The sequence below is a fragment of the Moschus berezovskii genome, chromosome 4, assembly GCF_049115385.1.
Source record: "Moschus berezovskii isolate FMDL1 chromosome 4, NW_MosBer_1.0, whole genome shotgun sequence".
In the NCBI taxonomy this organism is placed as follows: domain Eukaryota; kingdom Metazoa; phylum Chordata; class Mammalia; order Artiodactyla; family Moschidae; genus Moschus; species Moschus berezovskii.
Window position 1 is genome coordinate 54,460,314 of NC_142463.1, and position 21,035 is coordinate 54,481,348.

At 37.1% G+C, this 21,035-nt stretch overlaps 1 protein-coding gene across 4 annotated transcripts in view; it reads right to left on the reverse strand.

The window, feature by feature from the left end:
• Positions 1-21,035, reverse strand: part of PIGK (phosphatidylinositol glycan anchor biosynthesis class K) — a 142,045-nt gene that overhangs the window by 111,052 nt on the left and 9,958 nt on the right. The gene's annotated exons all lie outside the window — the stretch shown is intronic.

Genomic DNA, 21,035 nt, shown 5'->3' on the forward strand with positions numbered 1-21,035 from the left:
TCACTGAGTGAATGAAACATTTTCATTTTTTGTGTACATTTTCTTCGAGAGAAAATTGCAACGTCTCTCTTACATGCTTCTCATCTTGATCTTACCATTAAAACAAGTGAACATGAATCAGGCAATTTTTCATTCTACCATATACTTGAGCTTCCCAAACATAAGGGAAAAATTAATGTGGCATACATAATTAGTCTGGCAGGAGATAGTAAGAAGAAAATGTTCTTCTGCATATGTTCCAAATACATTAAATCTCAGAACTGAAACATTGTGATTTTTCTTAAAAACTGGCTAAGATTCTATTTTGAGAGGGTTCCAACCCTGCCACATTCAAAGATCAGATCTTCAGCTGTTACTGATTCATTCTCACAAAATGGTTAAAGTTATTGCTCTTAAAATGGAAAATATATCTTCTCATTTTAATAACTTAAAATGATTTATATTAAGTTATTAGCAATAATACCTTTTTTGTTATAAAACCACTATTAAACAAAAATGAACTGACCTATAAATCTCAATATAAAAATAAGATTATTCCTTTAGGCCATGTTTTCAGTTGAAGGTTAATTTCATTCCTTGAAATTAAATGTCAATTTCATAAAGAAGTAGTCACTTCAGCATAAAATTATAAATTCAATCAACACTTTTCTGATAGATAATTTTGAGCTTCAATGTAAGTACCATAACCTTTGGTTAACATAATCAATATATCTTAAAAAAAACATGGTATCTGGAGATAATACATGAAAAACAGGACAGAAAATAGACTGAATTTCAAAAGTTTACAAATTCAACCATATATTCTAATGAACTGTTTCTAAAAGTTAAGAAATGTTCAGAACTCTTGTCTGGAGGAAAAAAAATCTGACTTGGTCCGAGTGTCAAAACATTTATATATGAAAGTGAAGTGTTAAGTCGTTCAGTCAATATCTGACTCTCTGCGACCCCATGGACTGTAGCCCACCAGGCGCCTCTGTCCATGAAGTTCTCCAGGCAAGAATACTGGAGTGGGTTGCCATCTCCTTCTCCAGGGGATCTTCCGAACTCAGGGATAAACCCATATCTCTCATGTCTCCTGCTCTGGCAGGCGAGCTCTTTACCACTAGCGCCACCTGGTAAGCCTCCATTTATATATATGATATTTAAACATATAATGAAACTAAACTCCTTAAGTTTATATTTCTTATAAAATTATTTGCTATTGTTATTGTCACTAAGTCACGCCTTTGCAACCTCATGGACTGCAACACACCAGGCTTCCCTGTCCTTCACTATCTCCCAGAGTTTGCTCAAATTCATGTCCACTGAGTCAGTGATGCCGTCCAGCCATCTCACCCTCTACCACCCTCTTCTCCTTTTGTCTTCAGTCTTTCCCAGCATCAAGGTCTTTTCCATGAGTCAACTCTTCGCATCAGGTGGCCAAAGTACTAGAGCTTCAGCTTCAGCATCAATCCTTCCAATATTCATTATATTCAGGGCTGATCTCCTTTAGGATTGACTGCTCTGATCTCCCTGCAGTGCAAGGGACTCTCAAGAGTCTTCTTCAAGATCACAGTTCAAAAGCATCAATTCAGCGCTCAGCCTTCTTTAAGGTTCAACTTTCACATCCATATATGACTACTGGAAAAACCAAAGCTTTAAATATATGGACCTTTGTCATCAGCAAAGTGACATTCTCTGCTTTTTAATATGCTTTCTTAGGTTTATAAAACTACAAATAAACACAAAATTATAAATTAGATTCTAACAAATCTACCAAACTAATAATACTCTACGAATACTAACTCTATTTGAAGGATGATACTATTTTGCTAAAACTAAATGACTGCTGGCTTCCCTGGCGGCTCAGATGGTAAAGAGTCTGCCTGAAGTGCAGGCAACCCGGGTTCAATCCCTGGGTCGGGAATATCCCCTGGAGGAGGAAATGGCAACCCACTCAAGTATTTTTACCTGGAAAATCCCATGGACAGAGGAGCCTGGCAAGCTACAGTCCATGGGGTTGCCAAGAGTCAAGACATGACTAAGCAACCTCACTTCGCTTCAAATGACTGTTGATATATTTAACAGGAGAAAGAGATAACTTCAGGCCTGGTTCTACATTTAATTTTTTCCTGTATTTTGACATCCACACAATATAATTTGATGATACAGAAAACATCTGCTCACAAAAGTATTTGCACAAAATGCAATTCATAACTTCTAGGTTCTGTTTACTGTTCAGAATAATCAGATCTGATATTTAACTAAGTCTTTGCCAACAAATAGTCTTTGACAACAGTTATCATAAGATCTAACTTGTTGTCTCCTTAAAGTGTCGTTTTCACTGAATATCAGGCTAGCATCACAGCAGTTATTTAAGTCTTCACTGTGAATGTGTTAAACAATCACTGCTTAGAATCAAGATTAAAAAAAAAATCTACATTGAAGACATTGAAGACTACATTCCTATAAATAATGATAGCAAGTTGCTTTGTTACCTTATTAAAATTAAGATAAAAATCCCTCAAATATGTCCAGTTGATAGAAGAATATGATATTCTTACACTCTGGAAATCCTATACTACCATGTGTTATGACTCAATTCTCTCACTTTATTAAGGTCCTGCAGAACCTACATCACACAAGCATAGGGTAATATGGTCTTCTCTCAATACAAAACCAAAAGAAAAGATAAGCACTGAAATTGTATAAAGTTCAAACTGGGTTTGGAACAAATACAGTTCTTAATTATATAAGTAGTTTTCATACTGTTTAAATCATAGATTTCCTCTTGTCAGTTAAAAAAAAAATTAGAGGACACACCCATATATGAATCTACTGTTAGTCATATGTATTCACTACTTTAAATATATATAATAAATATTAGTGAAGCATAACTTCTTTCCTTTATAGATTAAAAAATAAATAAATAAACTGATAGTATTTTCTTCCCTTGCCACTATTTGTTGTCTGATCTAACAGAATCTTGATCATGCTGAAACAGATTTTAAAGATCAATACAAAAATAAAATTTTAAAACCTCTCCAAAAACAAGACATGAAACACAATTCTAGAAATATGTGATAGAAAAACAATCCAAAACAAATACTTTCCCATTATTACATTTGCCTAACATTAAAGGAGGGCTTCTCTGGTGGCTTAGTGGTAAAGAATCTCCTTCCCAGTGTAGGAGACGTGGCTTGATCCCTGGGTCAGGAAGATTCCGTGGAGAAGGAAATGGCAACCTACTCCAGTATTCTTGCCTGGGAAATCCCATGGACAGAGGAGCCTGGCAGGCTGCAGTCCAGGGGGTCACAAAAGAGTCGGATACAACTCTGACTAAACAACAACACTGAAGGAACAGGTAAGCCCTGCATCAGGGCTGCTCAGTCATTCTCTACCCTCCCACCTGAAATTCATCCTTGGCCCAGGCAGGAAGCAGTAACCAATGGGTACAAAAATAAATTTTACACAGATAAAAAATTTTCTCTGCTCTAGACAATTAGAGTACAAAGCTGCAAAAAGCATACCTTGTCATTTATAACAGGCTGGTACTACCATAATAACATTTTTTCACTAAATGAAATTTAAATAGATTACTGTATTGGTAAAAAGTGTTTTTAAACAATTCACTGAAAATTGCTATATATACTATATCCATATAACTAATCAGATAATACTACTTTAGAGCATCTTTAGCAACCAGAGCTACACTAAGCTTATCTTCAATAATATCACCATCCTATCCTAGACAGTAACCAAAATTACAGCAGCTGGAGATTTGAGGATCACGGGAGATCTTCAATGCTCTCTTAAGTCTCTGAGTTTCTGCTCATAAGCGTTGCTTTCCTTTCTTTAAAAGTCTATATGTAATTTCATTAGAATACTATAAACAGTTTCCTAGGACTTAACCACAATGCCTAGATTAAACATTTTGCCAGAAAAATATTTGCAAACATCATTAATAAGCCTTCTCTGGTACATATCTCTTCACAAATAGCAAGTAAATAAAAAAGTCCTCTTATTTTCTGTGGGCACTAAGAAAGATATTCTTAAGAAATAAGTTTAGTTATTCATTAAGAAGACTTGGATGGCTATGTTTCTTCTGAAGTTATCACTTTTATCAGTTTCTTAAAAATCTTTTTTACAAAGGATAAAATATATTGGGCTTCCCTGGTGGCTCAGAGGTTAAAGCTTCTGCCTCCAATGCGGGAGACCCGGGTTCGATCCCTGGGTCGGGAAGATCCCCTGGAGAAGGAAACGGTAACCCACTCCAGTATTCTTGCCTGGAGAATCCCATGGACGGAGAAGCCTGGTAGGCTACAGTCCACGGGGTCGCAAAGAGTCGGACACGACTGAGCGATGGAACGGAACGGAACGGAACGGAACACTGATGGTGAAGAGTTACCACCATTTCTGTTCTTCACTTTGATCATAAAAGTCAACTAGGACAAAAATTAAAGAGGAAAAATATAAAATGGAGACTATGGCAGACAAAATGAAAGGCTAATTAACTAGAAAGTGAAAGTGAAGTCACTTAGTTGTGTCCGACTCTTTGCAACCCCATGGACTGTAGCCTACCAGGCTCCTCCGTCCGTGGGATTCTCCAGGCAAGAGTACTGGAGTGGGTTACCATTTCCTTCTCCAGGAGATCTTCCCAACCCAGGGATCAAACCCAGGTCTCCCACATTGCAAGCAGATGCTTTACCATCTGCGCCACCAGGGAAGCTCATAGTAAATATCAATTAAAAATAATTCAACAATTTAAAAGCACTTGGACTGCAAGGAGATCCAACCAGTCCATCCTAAAGGAAATCAATCCTGGGAGTTCATTGGAAGGATTGTTGTTGAAGCTGAAACTCCAATACTTTGGCCACCTCATGCGAAGAGTTGACTCATTGGAAAAGACCCTAATGCTGGGAAGGACTTGGGGCAGGAGGAGAAGGGGACAATGGATGAGATAGCTGGATGGCATCACCAACTCGATGGACATGAGTTTGGGTGGACTCCAGGAGTTGGTGATGGACAGGGAGGCCTGGCATACTGCAGTTCATGGGGTCACAGAGAGTCGGACACGACTGAGCAACTGAACTAAACTGAATGATGTTAACTGATATGATTTAACCATTCCATATTAAACTATGCTGCTGCTGCTAAGTCACTTCAGTCGTGTCCGACTCTGTATGACCCCATAGACGGCAGCCCACCAGGCTCCCCCGTCCCTGGGATTCTCCAGGCAAGAACACTGGAGTGGGTTGCCATTTCCTTCTCCAATATGTGAAAGTGAAAAGTTAAAGTGAAGTCACTTAGTCGCGTCCGACTCTTCGAGGCCCCATGGACTGCAGCCTACCAGGCTCTACCGTCCATGGGATTTTCTAGGCAACAGTGCTGGAGTGGCTTGCCATTGCCTTCTCTGATATTAAACTATACAGACACTATTTTTCCCAAACTGTCAAATTTGGATTCCATATTGGAATAAGACTATGAAAAAATAAGATCAGAAGTTATGGGAAAACAGAAACAAGGTAAGGTAACAGGATGATGGAAACAAGTATCTGTTGAGTTTACAGTGTGACAGGCACTGTGCTACAGTCTTTTCAGATACTTAATTCTCACTATATCACAACAATCTTGTGAAGACTATTTTTGTCTTCATTCTAAAGGTAAGGAAATTCGGTGAGGGTAGATCACTTGCCTGAAGCTGCATAACTGATAAGCAGAAGATACAAGATTTAATTTCAGAGCCCGCATATGTTCCACCCACTACTACTACATTCTTTGGCAGAATGGAATATGTTGCCTTATAGTGAGCAGAGCCAAAACGTCTAATAATTTCTATACTCCCATCACCAAATATTAAGGGGACATCACATTCCTAATGGGCTTCCAGATGGCACTATTGATAAAGAACCCTCCTGCCAATGCAGGAGCTGTAAGAGACATGGGTTCGATCCCTGGGTCGGGAAGATCCCCTGAAGAAGGGCATGGCAACCCACTCCAGTACTCCTGCCTGGAGAATTACATGGACAGAGGAGCCTGTCAGGCTACAGTCCATGGGGTCACAAAGAATCAGACACATCTGAAGCAACTTAGCAGGCACGCACACACTTTCCGCATACGAATCTCATTTCAGTATTTCCATTTTTCATGGCTCAATGAAATTTATGCTTTAAACTTCAATACAAATATTTTTAAACTTTTATTTTATTTTTTTTAATACAGACCATTCAGTTATGAATGTGTAAAACTCAAGAAAGTCCACATCACTCCTACAACATGTCGAAAGTGCCTCAGAATTCACACAATACCAACTTTCTCATGGTTCTGGTTAAATTACATATACCAGTTTATAACAAATGGCAAAATCTGTAACTCTGTTCAAAGTTTTAAAAGATTACTTAAGAATAGTTTCTTGTATTTCTATGCCACCTTTATAGTTCTGGTTTCTCATTTCTTAATTAGTAAATTCAGCATGCAGGTTCTATCCCAGGCTAATTTATACACTTCCGGAAGGAACGGGCTCTTAAATCCACAGAGTGTTGAGGTGGGGAGCCTCAAGAGGCACCTATAGCAAGAGAATAACGATAACCCTGTATACGAGACAACAGCAGAGACTTGGATTGTGGAGCAGTCTTTTGGACTCTGTGGGAGAGGGCGAGGGTGGGATAATTTGGGAAAATGGATTGAAACATGTATATTATCATACGTGAAATGAATCTGACGTGGTTGGGGGCCCCCCACATCAACATTTTAAAACTTTTAAATAAACAAATCATTTAATTTTAGAGCTACAAATTTTTAAGTCTGTTTTCACCTTTAAAAAAAAAAACCTGAAAAAAATCTTCCCAAAATCTTTAATTACAGTAAAATCTGACAACAAATACTCAGGGAATGGAACGTTCTGATTTCAACTTTTTTCCAAAACCCAACAGCCACCTGCTGCCTCTGTCAACACCTGCACTGCCTCCACCCTGCAGCACAGCCACAGCTGCCTGTGTCGCTGCCACTGTGGTACCCACTGTATGACTAGGCCAGTTTTCAATAAGTAAATGTACTCCTTTCTGTGATCACACATTTACGGAGTTTCTAAAGGTGAGTGGAGATTACTGCCAAGCACAGCATGGCCTTTATGAGGACAAGAAAGCTACAGAAATTTATTACCACTCCACCAAGAAGCTAAGTAAGAGCAGTTCCCTGGATCCAGAAGTGTTGAGTTGAATCCACAAAGCATTTTCCAACTCAAGTTACTTTACATCATTTCTGTATTTAGTTCTTTCACAGCCCTAATGAGTATTTTCTGACTAAATTAATGTCTTACATGAAATGTCCAACTCCCATGGAAGTCACATACAAGCACATGATTTTTCTTATTACACGATCCAACCAAAATTATGAACAAAATTATGGAGAAACTGAAGAAATGTGGATTACCACAACAGTATTAATAAGAGTATGTGAAGCAATGTGCAACACTGCTCTTATGGAAAAGAAGGTATCCATGTTCCTGACTGTCCTTTTGATGAAAATGTACCCTCCAACCATATTGCTGATGACCAGTTAAGTCTTGGGAAAATCAAGTTTTATGAAGGACATGATTATTGTACACATGCTCACTGTGTGGCAAGTCTTGGAAGAGCTCCACTGTTTGCTGCCCTAGCAAGAAGGTAGAATGAAACCTAAAGATGCAGTGCAGATCAGAAAACAAAAGCAGCATGGAGCATGTAACATCAAGCAACTTCTGTATTTAGAGAATATCACTCTCAAACGTGTCTGTGCTGCAAAGACTTTAGTGGTCAACAGAACTGAGGTGTCTGATGCTGTCTTGGAAGTAGAACTTCAGACAGGACCTAATTTGTTGCACACATTAGCCAAGAAGTTGGCTCAGTGAATAAGTCTAATGTTTCATACATAGGAGTACTGAAAAGCAGTTTTACCAGGTTATGTTTAACAGAGCCTCTATGCCTAGGGTGCTACTATTGTTGTTCAGTCACCAAGTTATGCCCAACTTTTTGCGACCCCATGCACTGCAGCATGCCAGGCTTCCCTGTCCTTCATTATATCTCCTAGAGTTTGCTCACGTTCATGTCCATTGAGCTGTTGATGCCATCCAACCATCTCATCCTCTGTCACCCCCTCCTTCTCTTGCCTTCAATCTTTCCCAGCATTAAGGTCTTTTCCAAAGATGAGCTCTGCACATCAGGTGGCTAAAGTCTTGCAGCTTCGGTTCCAGTATTTTTTATCAAGCCATATGTCATTGTTGTTTAGTCACTAAGTCATGTCCAACTCTTTCCAGTGAATATTCAGGGTTGATTTTCTTTAGGATTAACTGGTTTGATATCCTTGCTGTTAGGTTACAATGAACCTATTTGGAAACTTAACAAAAGACTCTTGCTGTCCAGCATTTCAAATTTATCACTCCTCCCAGTTCCTGAAATCATACAATACTGAGTTATGTCTTCTTTGACCTATTCCCATATCAGAATCTTTTCAATACATAAGAAATTTAGAAACTTTAGGTACCAAAATATGCAGTGTAACATTTTATATTTTTTAGTGTTTTATAGAGAACTAAAACCCTAGGAACTATGAACATTCTAGATCTTATGTGATTTACTCCTTCAGTCATTTCTTACTGAAAGCAGGGCCTACACAGTTATTTGCTTGCTCACGGTACACTTACATTTGCCCACATTCATAAAAGTATGTATCAGGTTTACATGACCATTGATTTTTGTTAATTTTTTATCAAGTCATATGTCATTGTTGTTTAGTCACTAAGTCATGTCCAACTCTTTGAAACTTCATACACTATAGCTCACCAGACTCCTCTGTCCATGGGATTTCCCAGGCAAGAATACTGTAGTGGGTTGCTATTTCCTTCTCTAGGAGATCTTCCCAACTCAGGGATGGAACCTGTGTCTCCAGCATTGGCAGGTGGATTCTTTACTGAGCCACCAGGGAAGCCCACAAGTCATATGATGTTATTGAATATAGTCCCATAAATCTCATTTGCGCTGTTATGGAAAATCTGCATTTTGAAAATCTACATTGTACAAAGAAGTATATCTTTTAACATCTCCAAGCAAAAAAGCTGCACAATTAATTTAATGTTTGCACTTTTGTGTGCCACAACAGGAAGAGCCTAAAAAGGAATGGGAGAAGGCTATTAAATATTTCCAGTAAGATCTTACCTTTATCTTGTGCAGAATATAAAGAATATGCTCTTTAATTAGTATTTTTTAAAGGTAAAGATGTTTTGTTATTGTAGCTAAAAATTTCTTAGTCATAAAAATTTTTGAAGCTCTTGTCATTTTTCTACACCTACTAGAAGTTGTTCACCAGCTATTATCTTTGCTTGAAGTGTGCTTTGTTCCTTCTCTTCCCAACCTCCCTTTCAAAACAAGAAGTAGGTTTCTATTAGTGAACTGAACAGACATCTAATTTTTATATGACTTTTGAATTGTATACTCACTTGGATACTTGATAATTATTATATAATTGATCAAATGGTGATGTGTGTTAATGTGAGTTTGACCATACATCTACATTGTCTTATGTGGTTATAGTTCTGTGGGCAAATAATTTGTCAGTGTTCATCAGTTTATATAAACCTAGTGCAAGAGCTAAACATCTAAATAAACAACAAAATGGCGGGGGGGGTAGACAATATCTAAACTACTTTCTTGAATAAGTGCAATCTACTAAAAATCTTTATCAGTAGATCAAATTTAATATTTTGATATCTACTTTTATTAAGTATAACAATATAGATAGAACTACAGAATATTAAATTCGCTTTTACTTATCCAGAATAAATCCGAAAATATATTTGTAGAATAAGCTCCCTTATATGATCTTATTTGATTGCCTCTGCTTCCAGTATGATGGAGAAAAACAGTTAGGTAAATTAATTTCTGACTAATATGGGTTTTACTTTCTAGAATAACATCTCAATTTCATGATTTGAAGCATTGGAGATGGATATAATTAAATATAAGTTAATGGGTAGGTATAAGGATTTAACGTCAGGTTACTTTTTACTGACTCGAGTAATCTCCCACTAAAGCTAAGGCCAAATTCTTGGAAACCATTAATATAAAACTCTGTGAAATATCTTTTCTCCAAAGAATTTATGTTCACAAGTGTTAATTTCACTTATCCTTTTAACACCTCCTGAGTCAGATATAACCTGACAGAATTACAACGTTATTTCTATCAAATTTCCACTAGAAATTCCTCAGAAATTTCTTAGATATACTTATTATTATCACCACTTTCCCTCGTGAAATGTCGAGTTGAGTCTAACTTATTCTGAGGTCACTCCCACTGCCACCAGTCAAACACTTAGGTTTTCCATGGAAATTATAGTTTTCCTTCTCTGCCCTTTTCTCTCCCTGTATCTCCACATCAGCTGAAATTACAAAAATTGGCAAGGTATTCGAAACACCATATGCTCTCAATACATATCTGCTGGTTGAAAAGGGGAGGGAGGAAGAAGGAAGGGAAAAAAGAAAGAAGGTAGGAAGAGAAGTAAATTAGTGTGTATTCCACCCCACCAATTGTCTTTCTTCCTCCTATTTCTCAGAACAACCTAGCATGTACCCAAAATCATATGATATGAAATGCATCAGGCTCCTTTTATTGCTTCCCCAATACACTTATCCCTTGGTTGGCTGGGAAGGGGTTGGTTCCAGGAATCCCTGTGATTACTAAAATTACTAAAATCCTCAGATGTTCATGTTCTATATATAAAATGCCTTGGTATTTGCATACAACCTACACATCAACATTCTCTCTATACTTTATATCATCTCTAGATTATTTACAGTAATATCTCACTGAGGTTTTTGTTTGTATTTCCCTGATGCTTAGTGATGTTAAGCACCTGTTCATGTACCCACTGGCCATCAGTATATATATATGGTGCCTCAAATGGTAAAGAATCAGCCTGCAATGCAGGACGCTTGAGTTCTATCCCTGTGTCAGAAAGACCCCCTGGAGGAGGAAGTGGCTACTCACTCCAGTATTCTTACCTGGAGAATTCCATGGACAGAGGAGCCTGGTGGGTTACAGTCCATGGGGTCACAAAGAGTCAGATATGACTGAGCAACTAACTCATTTTCATTATATCTTCTTTGGAAAATGTCTGTTCAGATCTTCTGCTCATTTTTAAAATTTTAGGTTTTTATTTATTTATTTATTTTGGCTGCACTGGGTCTCTGTTGCTGCACATAGGCTTTCTCCAGTTGTGGAAAGCAGGGGCTAATCTCCAGTCAAGGTGTGTGGGCTTCTCACTGTGGTGGCTCCTCTCGTTAAGGAGTACAGGCTCCAGAACATGAAGACTACAGCAGTTGTGGCATGGGACTGAGGTGGGTTGCCATGTCCTCCTCCAGGGGATCTTCCTGACTCAGGGATAGAACCCGTGGTTCTTATGTCTCCTGCAATGGAAGACAGGTTCTTAACCACTAGTGCCACCTGGGAAACCCATTCAGTTTATGAGTTCTTTATATATTTTGATCATTAACCCCTTATCAGATATGTAATTTACAAATATTTTCTCCCTTTCAGTAGACTGCCTTTTCATTGTGGATGGTTCCCTTTCCTGTACTTTTAGTTCAAAGTAGTCTCATTTGTTGATTTTTGCTTTTGGAGTCAAACCCCCAAAAATTCATCACTGTGACTGACATCAAAGAGCTTACTGCCAGTGTTTTCCTTCAGGAGTTTAATGGCTTCAGGTCTTACATTCAAGTCTTTAATCCATTTTATTTTTCTATATGGTATTTGAAAATGTTCTAATTTCAGTTTTTTTATATGTAGTTGTTTAGTTTTTCCAGCACCCTTTACTGAAGAGACTGCTCTTTCTCCGTTGTATATTTTTGGCTTCTTTGCCATAAATTAATCATATATGCATGAATTTATTTCTGGGCTTTCTATTCTCTTCCATTAGTCTATGCAGCTGTTTTTATACCAATTCTATACTGCTGTGATTCCCTGATGGCTCAGATGATAAAGAATCTGCTTGCAATGCAGGAGACCCGGGTTTGACCTCTGAGTCAGGAAGATCCCCCGGAGAAGGAAATGGCAACCCAATCCAGTACTTTCGCCTGGAGAATTCCATGGACAGAGAAGCCTGGTGGGCTACAGTCCATGGGGTCATAAGGAGTCAGACACGACTAAGTAGCTAACACTTTCATACTGGTTTGATTACTAGTTTTATAATATAGTTTGAAATCAGGGTATGTGATGCCACTAGTTTGTTCTTTCTCAAGACTGCTATAACTATTTGGGGTTTTTTAAGGTTTTATACAAACTTTGGGGTTGTTTTTTTTTTATTTCTGTGAAAAATGCCCCTAGAATTTTGATAGGGATTGCACTGGGTAGTATAGACACTTGGGTAGCACAGACATTTTAACAATATTAATTTTTCCAATCCACAAACTTCTGCTTGTGTTGCAAGCACAACAGAAGTAAGAAAATGTATTTGTAAAGGGTACCACTTACAGAATCAACCAAAAAAAGAAACTGACAACTAAAAATTCTACCGAAAACTAAAAATTCAAAATTATGAAGCTTAGTTGAAAGCCGTTAAACATATAATTAAATGAAAATATACCTTTTCATAAATCAAATTATTTAATACCATAAGGAAGTCCACTCTCTTTAATCTACTGTAATGCAAATCAAAATCCCAACAGGGTTTTAAAAACTTGACAAGCTGATTGTAAACTTAATATGGAAGAACAAGACCCAAGAATAGCCAAGACAGTTCCAAAGAGGAACAAAGTCAAGGAAGTCAAGTTACCAGATATGAAGATAGTTTCAGGAATGAAGACACTGTGGTATTGATCAAAAAAAAAGCATCTCTCATTTCAGCAGTCCATACATAGTACTCCTATCTGTTTAGAAATCAATAAAGAAATTTCCCCTTTGCTCCGTAAAACCCTTAATGGTCTTCTAAGTCTTAGAAATGGATCTTACCTAAATGTAAGATCATGACAGTAGTGGCCAAAATGTTCCTTTTACCACTGTCACTATTCTCCTCAAAACACATTTTGGCTTCTTAACTATTCTAATGTTTACCTATTCAAGATATTATGTACTTCACCAAGAACATCACATGGAGCGGTAGATGGATCAGCTGCCAACGTGAGAATAAAACAAGACTGCTCAGAATACATAAGGATCTATATTCAAACATTGTTATTTATATTTTTACAAAATATGAGAAAAAAACTGTTGGGAATGACACAAGACAAGAAGCAGAACACTCAAAGGTACAAGTTAATATTATATTGACAATAACTACAATAATATATTACAAATTATTTACAAAGCATTTTACTACTGTTTTTGTCCTTTTGTTCACAAAAAATGAGGCAAAATTATAAAATTTTAAATATATGTTTATTATTGAGAAAATTTTATAAATTAATGGTAATAGTTTAAAAAAATATCACTCAGTGACCTCCCTGTACAAAGTTCTGCATAGCGACACAAAGAAAGAAAGCTTTATGGGTAGGAAAGGACAGCATGGAGGATATTCTAAGTGTTCTAAGAAGGACAAATGGTTAAAAAAAATGTAAGTAGGAGTTAATAAGTATTATGTAGTAGACATCAGAACAAATCAACAGATGAACGTAGTAAGTTATTATTAACAAAGCAGTAAAGACTGAGGCTGGTTGACATTTATGTAATTTTTTAGAGAAACAACAGTCACTGCAGGTTGTTGATCGTGGGAGTTAAAAGATGAAAGCAATATCTGAGAAAGATAATTCTAACAGCTGTGTGTAGGATGAGTTGGAAGGCGAAAGACGCTAGAAACAAGAATAAACAGCCTCAAAGCTGCTGAAGTACACGAAGCATGAAATAACAGACGACAATAAAAGCTATGGAAAAAATTTAAAAATGAGAAAATAGGAGAGACATTCATTAATTACTCAATTAATATTAATGATTTCCATAAGCACTACATTCAACATGTAGATATACATTTCTTATTAAATAAGGTATTAAATGATCATTGTGCATAATTATACCAACCTCTATAGGACTGTCATAAGAATAAAATGAGATCATGTTATTAAAAGAAATGTCTAATTGTAAATGTTACATAACTATTATCTGTTCTAATTTCTTAGGGAAGAGACAGCTGTGAAATAATAGAAATGCTCCAGCCATAAAATCACAACACCTGAATTCAAATTCTGGTTTTATTATTTAATGGTACCTTTAATGTACCTTAAGCAAGTCATTTAACCATTCTGAATAACAATTTTTAATATGAAAATGGTAGCTAGGAAGTTCTCCCATAAAGGTCTCAAGAGACAGATGAAATAATTCATTATAAAATGCCCATCACAGTGTCTGAATTATGGTGGATAGTGAGTGTATGCTGCAGGGCGGTGGAAAAGGAGGCCAAAAATAGAGGTCCATTTTGGCTGACCTTATTGGAAAGCCACAAGCATCTCCAAAGAACTATATCTATGGCCTTCTCCATATTATTTTAATGAAAAATTATACATGAAAATTCTGAAGTATCTTATTAATGTTCCACCTTACACAAAACCCTCTCACGTGTAAGATCTAATTCACAGCAGCCTAAAGAATTGTTAGTCAAAAGCTATGTTACCAACCTGATTTTAAAAACAACAATAATAGGCAGTTAGTGATTTTTTTCTTTTTTAATTTACAACATTATCAGAATTTGCATTTATAATTCTAATATTTATTACTTGAGAAAGAAGTTAAAAAGGACAACCGACCAAAAATACACAAGTGCATCCTGAGGAACTTAAACAGTAAGAAGATAGAGAATAAGCTGAAGCTAATCTGATAGAAAGAAATGAATCTGAAGTTCCCTTGGTGAGATCATCCTACCCATGGATCCCAAAAGGAGGACTCAGGGAACAGTTATAAAATCCACTACAGAGCACTTTTAGCTCAGAAGAGTTTATGAATCAAGATCTTAAACAACTATAAGCAAGCAATATTCATAAATATTTCCTTTCTATCCTAGACCAATTAAATTCCACTTAACCAGGGGCCTTTAGTATACTATCCATTCATTTATTCAACTTTGCACAATATACTAAAGAATGCATTGGAATACAAAAAATAGTATCAGAAACTGCCTTGAAGAAATAAGATCAATACATACAAAAAAGTGCCTTGACAGAAATATAAATAAAATATTTATACAAGAAGGACCAAGAAAGCTTTAGGGAATGTAAGAAGTGAATTTGGACACATGAAAACCTGAAAGGAGGGAAAAAGGAAAAAAACTACAGGCGAAAGAACAAGTGTAAGGGAATGACAGATGCCCATACAGAGACTAACAGGAAGGAAGCATAAAAAACTGAAATGATCAGAATATTAGGTATAGACAGACTACAAAGGCCTTGAGTTCCAGAATAAAGGACTGGTACTTTGTTTTGCAAGAATTTATGGATAAGGAGAGAATAAAGCTTTTAAATTAGGAATATTAATCTCATATAATGATTAAAACACAGAGTAAGGGGGGGAAAAGTATCAGAATAGCTACTGGACCATCACTGAGTCACTATTCTATACAGCTGAAATTAATACAACATTGCAAATCCACTCTACATCAATAAAAAGATAAATTTTAAAAAGAAAAGCTACAGGATTTAACTATAGAAATTATTTATACGATAGAGATTGTTATAAAACCTCATATCCACCCAGCTTATGGTAGAGCTAAATAATTATATACACATTAACTTCATAAACTTAATTCTTATGCACTGAGCCAAAAAATAAAAGGGGAGACAGATTTCATCCACCCAATTACTCAAGCATTTATTCCCCAAAGTCAACATGAGATGAGATGGGAGCTGTGATTCTACATTCTCTCAGTCAGTCTCAATTCTCTTGTGCCTCTCACAGCACAAGCATCACGATTCTAGTGTCAAAAAAGATTTAGATATTTTTCATATAATATGTCCTTTAATCTCAAGTAAACCACTTCATCAAATGTTCCATCAAAGAAAAAGAACACAGTAATTTGTCCTAGCATTGCTCTAAAATTGGCTGTGTTAGACTTGATGAAAGATAATGCTATATTGTACTTTATGCGCTACTTCAGAAACTTGTAAGAATAACTGGCTCCGTTTTTGCTTCACATACTGACTTTAGAACCTAACCTCTGCTTAACACCTTTTCTCTTCCTCATCTTAAGCATATAAAGTATACTGGAGGTAGCAAAACAGAAATTTAGCCCAAAACTATTAATTGAGGACACAGAATTTCCTAAAAATAGTGAAATATTTCAGGAAGCTAAAACCAAGCAAAGAAAAACAAACTCTCTGTGGGTGGGTAAGGTTACAGAAAGCACGGCCACCAAGTGCAAGACAGCTGAACTCCGTGGAACTTATGTGAACAGGGTAATAGACAAGTTGGAGGGCGATTATGAAGATTTGTGAGCACGTCATTTTCTTTTCCCCCATAACCATTAAATTCCCTCTCTGAATCAATATTTTGATTCAGTATTATAAAATTCTGACAATCTATGTGTTAAAAAGTCTTCTAGAACACATAAATTTGCTAAAAACTAGATGAACACTTTAGAAGACAGAAATGTTCTTACTTTTAAAGTACAAATTTGTGTTTGCTTTGCCTAACTGGTTAATACTTTGGCCACCTGATGCGAAGAACTGACTCATTTGAAAAGACCTTGATGCTGGGAAAGGCTGAAGGCGGGAGAAGAAGACAACAGAGGATTAGATGGTTGGATGGCATCACCAACTCAGTGAACATGAGTTCGAGTAAACTCCGGGAGTTGGTGCTGGGCAGGGAGGCCTGGCGTGCTGCAGTCCATGGGGTTGCAAAGAGTTGGACACGACTGAGCGACTGAACTGAACTGGGTAAAGTATTTCCAAGTCACAGGTTAATTTATCCAACATCTACTGGGCACCTACTATCCAGGCACTGTGCTGGATTCTATAAGTACAAAGTGAAATTAAATATAATCCTTGTTCCCTTCAAGGAGTTAATAATCTAATAAGGGAGACATACTATAATTAGTATAACCATGTTATAATCAAAGTACATACAAAGGATACTATGAAAGCAAACAAGAAGGTCAGGAAATGCTTTTTTGAAGAAGTATTAAAGTGAATTTGGAAGGTCAGATAAAAGCTACAGCCGTACATTCTAACTTGGTAGTACACAGAACCACATATAAAGTTGATGTCTAGGATTCACTTCAGATTTAGTGAATTAGACTCTCCAGGGGTGAAGCTGAAGAATCAGTATTTTCAACAAGTACCACAAGTGATTCAGAATCACAGCCAGGTTTTGTTAGCAGTGAGCCAGAAGTATATAGACAACTATTCCAGGCAAAGAGGATATCTCAGTACAGTCAAAGTGAAATACAGACAGAAAATCAAAGAGAAATCAGAACAAGAGTACTGATACAACTAATGTGATATTTCGAACAAGATCTAAGGAATTGATGTGAACCTCCACAATAAAGGGCAATCATCTATGTCATATGTTTTGGGAAATGATTTCTGACATGAACTAGTTTCTTACTGAAGTACATGGAAAAGCGAAATGCAAATATTTTGCATTAAAAGACAAATAAAATGCTCATTTAAAAAAGCAAAGAGGGTAACCAAAACACAGTTATAATTTTTATTCAATGCAGTGACCAGTCATTTTTCTCAGGATACACAGGATTATACTGCTTTAACTTGAAAATGTTCATTAAAGTATAAAATAAATTCAAACAGCATTTTGAAATTCCAGCATTAAAACTGAAAACTGCTCTTAATGATTTTAAGTTTCCAGACTATTATTTCGTAATAGTGTATTACTTTCTGATGAAAATTTACTTATAATTGTATCTTTATACTTAATTCCAGGTAGAAGTAAAGCAGGAATTAGTCATCAGAAAGAAGAATATTCACCATAATAGGTTAAAATTCAAACAGAATCTATTCCATTGATCTCTGTTTACTAAGCAACAAATAGTTCAAATCATCAACTACTTAAATCCCAAATTCATTCCCCAACAAAGACTTCATAATCAAAGATATAGAGAGGAAAACATCTGAAACAAGAATAAGAAAATTCCTCAGAAACCTTGGGAAAAACCTAATATATAAAATACACACTATGGTTATACTCCGTTTCAAAGAAGTCCTTCTAAGCTTAAATTCTTCTAAAACAAGTCATTTAAACGAATCATTTAGTCCTTCAGTTCAGTTCAGTTCAGTCACTCAATCATGTCCGATTCTTTGCGACCCTCTGAAACACAGCACACCAGGCCTCCCTGTCCATCACCAACTCCCGGAGACTACCCAAACTCATATCCATTGAGTCGGTGATGCCATCTAACCATCTCATCCTCTGTCATCCCCTTCTCCTCCTGCCTTCAATCTTTCCCAATATCAGGATCTTTTCAAATGAGTCAGTTCTTCACATCAGGTGGCCAAAATATTGAAGTTTCAGCTTCAACATCAATCCTTCCAGTGAACACAGAGGACTGACCTCCTTTAGGATGGACTGGTTGGATCTCCTTGCAGTCCAAGGGACTCTCAAGAGTCTTCTCCAATGCCACAGTTCAAAAGCATCAATTCTTCGGCACTCAGCTTTCTTCACAGTCCATACATGACCACTGGAAAAACATCCATACATGACCACTGGAAAAACCATAGCCTTGACTAGATGGACCTTTGTTGGCAAAGTAATGTCTCTGCTTTTTAATATGCTGTCTAGGTTGGTCATAACTTTCCTTCCAAGGAGTAAGCATCTTTTAATTTCATGGTTGCAGTCACCATCTGCAGTAATTTTGGAGCCCAAAAAAATAAAGTCAGCCACTGTTCCTACTGTTTCCCCAACTATTTGCCATGACATGATGGGACCACATGCCATGATCTTAGTTTTCTGAATGTTGAGCTTTAAGCCAACATTTTCACTCTCCTCTTTCACTTTTATCAAGAGGCTCTTTAGTTCTTCTTCATTTTCTGCCATAAGCGTGGTGTCATCTGCATATCTGAGGTTATTGATATTTCTCCCAGCAATCTTGATTCCAGCTTGTGCATCATCCAGCCCAGCATTTCTCATGATGTACTCTGCATATAAGTTAAATAAGCAGGATGACAATGTACAACCTTGATATACTCCTTTTCCTATTTGGAACCAGTCTGTTGTTCCATGTCCAGGTCTGACTGTTGCTTCCTGACCTGCATATAAGTTTCTCAAGAGGCAGGTCAGGTGGTCTGCTATGTCCATCTCTTTCAGAATTTTCCACAGTTTATTGTGATTCACACAGTCAAAGGCTTTGGCATAGTCAATGAAGCAGAAATAGATGTTTTTCTGGAAGTCTCTCGCTTTTTCGATGATCCAGTGAATGTTGGCAATTTGATCTCTGGTTCCTCTGCCTTTTCTAAAACCAGCTTGAACATTTGGAAGTTCACGGTTCATATATTGCTGAAGCCTGGCTTGGAGAATTTTGAGCATTACCTTACTAGCATGTGAGATGAGTGCAGTTGTGCAGTAGTCTGAGCATTCCTTGGCATTGCCTTTTTTGGGGATTAGAATGAAAACTGACCATTTCCAGTCCTGTGGCCACTGCTGAATTTTCCAAATTTGTTGGCATACTGAGTACAACACTTTCACAGTATCATCTTTTAGGATTTGAAATTACTCAACTGGAATTCCCTCACCTCCACTAGCTTTGTTCATAGTGACGCTTTCTAAGGCCCACTTCACATTCCAGGATGTCTGGCTCTAGGTGAGTGATCATGCCGTCGTGATTATCTGGGTCGTGAAGATCTTTTTGTACAGTTCAGTCCTGCTAAAATTTAAATCATTAAGAAAAAACCTAATGACTTGTAAGGGGCTTCCCAGGTCACTCAGGGATAAAGAATCCGCCTGCCAATGCAGAAGACATGGGTTTGATCCCTGGGTCAGAAAGATCTCCTAGAGAATGGAATGGCAACCCACTCCAGTATTCTTGCCTGGGAAATCCTATGGACAGAGCAGACTGGCAGGTACAGTCCATGGGGTTGCAAAGGAGTCAGACATGACGTAACAACTAAACAATGACAAATGAATAATAGACAGGGCAAAGACTCATTTTCCAAAGTGAAACCTACTGCCAAATAGTGCATAGTAATTCCCTGGAGGAGCACATTTGGTATAGAAGCAATAGCAGTTAAAAATCAACAGACTAACCACATATACCTATTTGAAGAGAACAAATAATAGTAATCAGCTAATGATAAGAATAATTCTTATACTTGATATAACAAATCATCCTTTCTCAAACCTAATGTACTTTTTAAAAGTGATATTACCAAGATGACTTAATTTCCAGATGAAATACAGGAATTAAATTATAGTTATATAGTTACAATTATAGGCTATAGTTGTCAGCTTGTTAGGTTAAAATGATCTAGTGACACAGACTGTAAATTTGTTTCCTGAGTCATGCACTGCTTCCTTTCTGCTCCTGCAGCATTTTATACATATTTCTACTCACTTTATTTTAAGTACCTAAGTCTTGCAAGGAAGGTGGTACCATCACCAGGTTAATAGCCAATTAAACAGGCTTAGTATGGCAAAGTGACTAACCGAAATCACCACTGAACCCAGATTTCAAACTCAGATTTAACTGCAAAGCTCCCTCCACACTGTCTCACGTGGTAGAGAGGAACCATAGGACTAGATGAATCACACCTAGGTAACCAAACTGACTGCAGTTTCTTCTATAACTGCTTCCGAAGAAGCTAAAATATATCTATCATATCTGACAAACCAAAGGTGGAGGACAGATATTTGGGGATGGAGGTGTAGAAGCTCTGCTTAGTACCTGAGCTCCCTCATACAATTAGGGAATATACCACTTCACGAGTCTTCACAGAAGGCAGAGGCCCCCTCCCTATACAGAAGCCAACAATGCCACACAGTCATTCTTCCTGTCACCCCTGTAGCATGGACATGGGCACTAATCTATGCTCTGCCAACATGACATTCCCATCAAGTACTCTAAATTAAAAGCTGGATATGGTAAGAAACTGAGACAACAA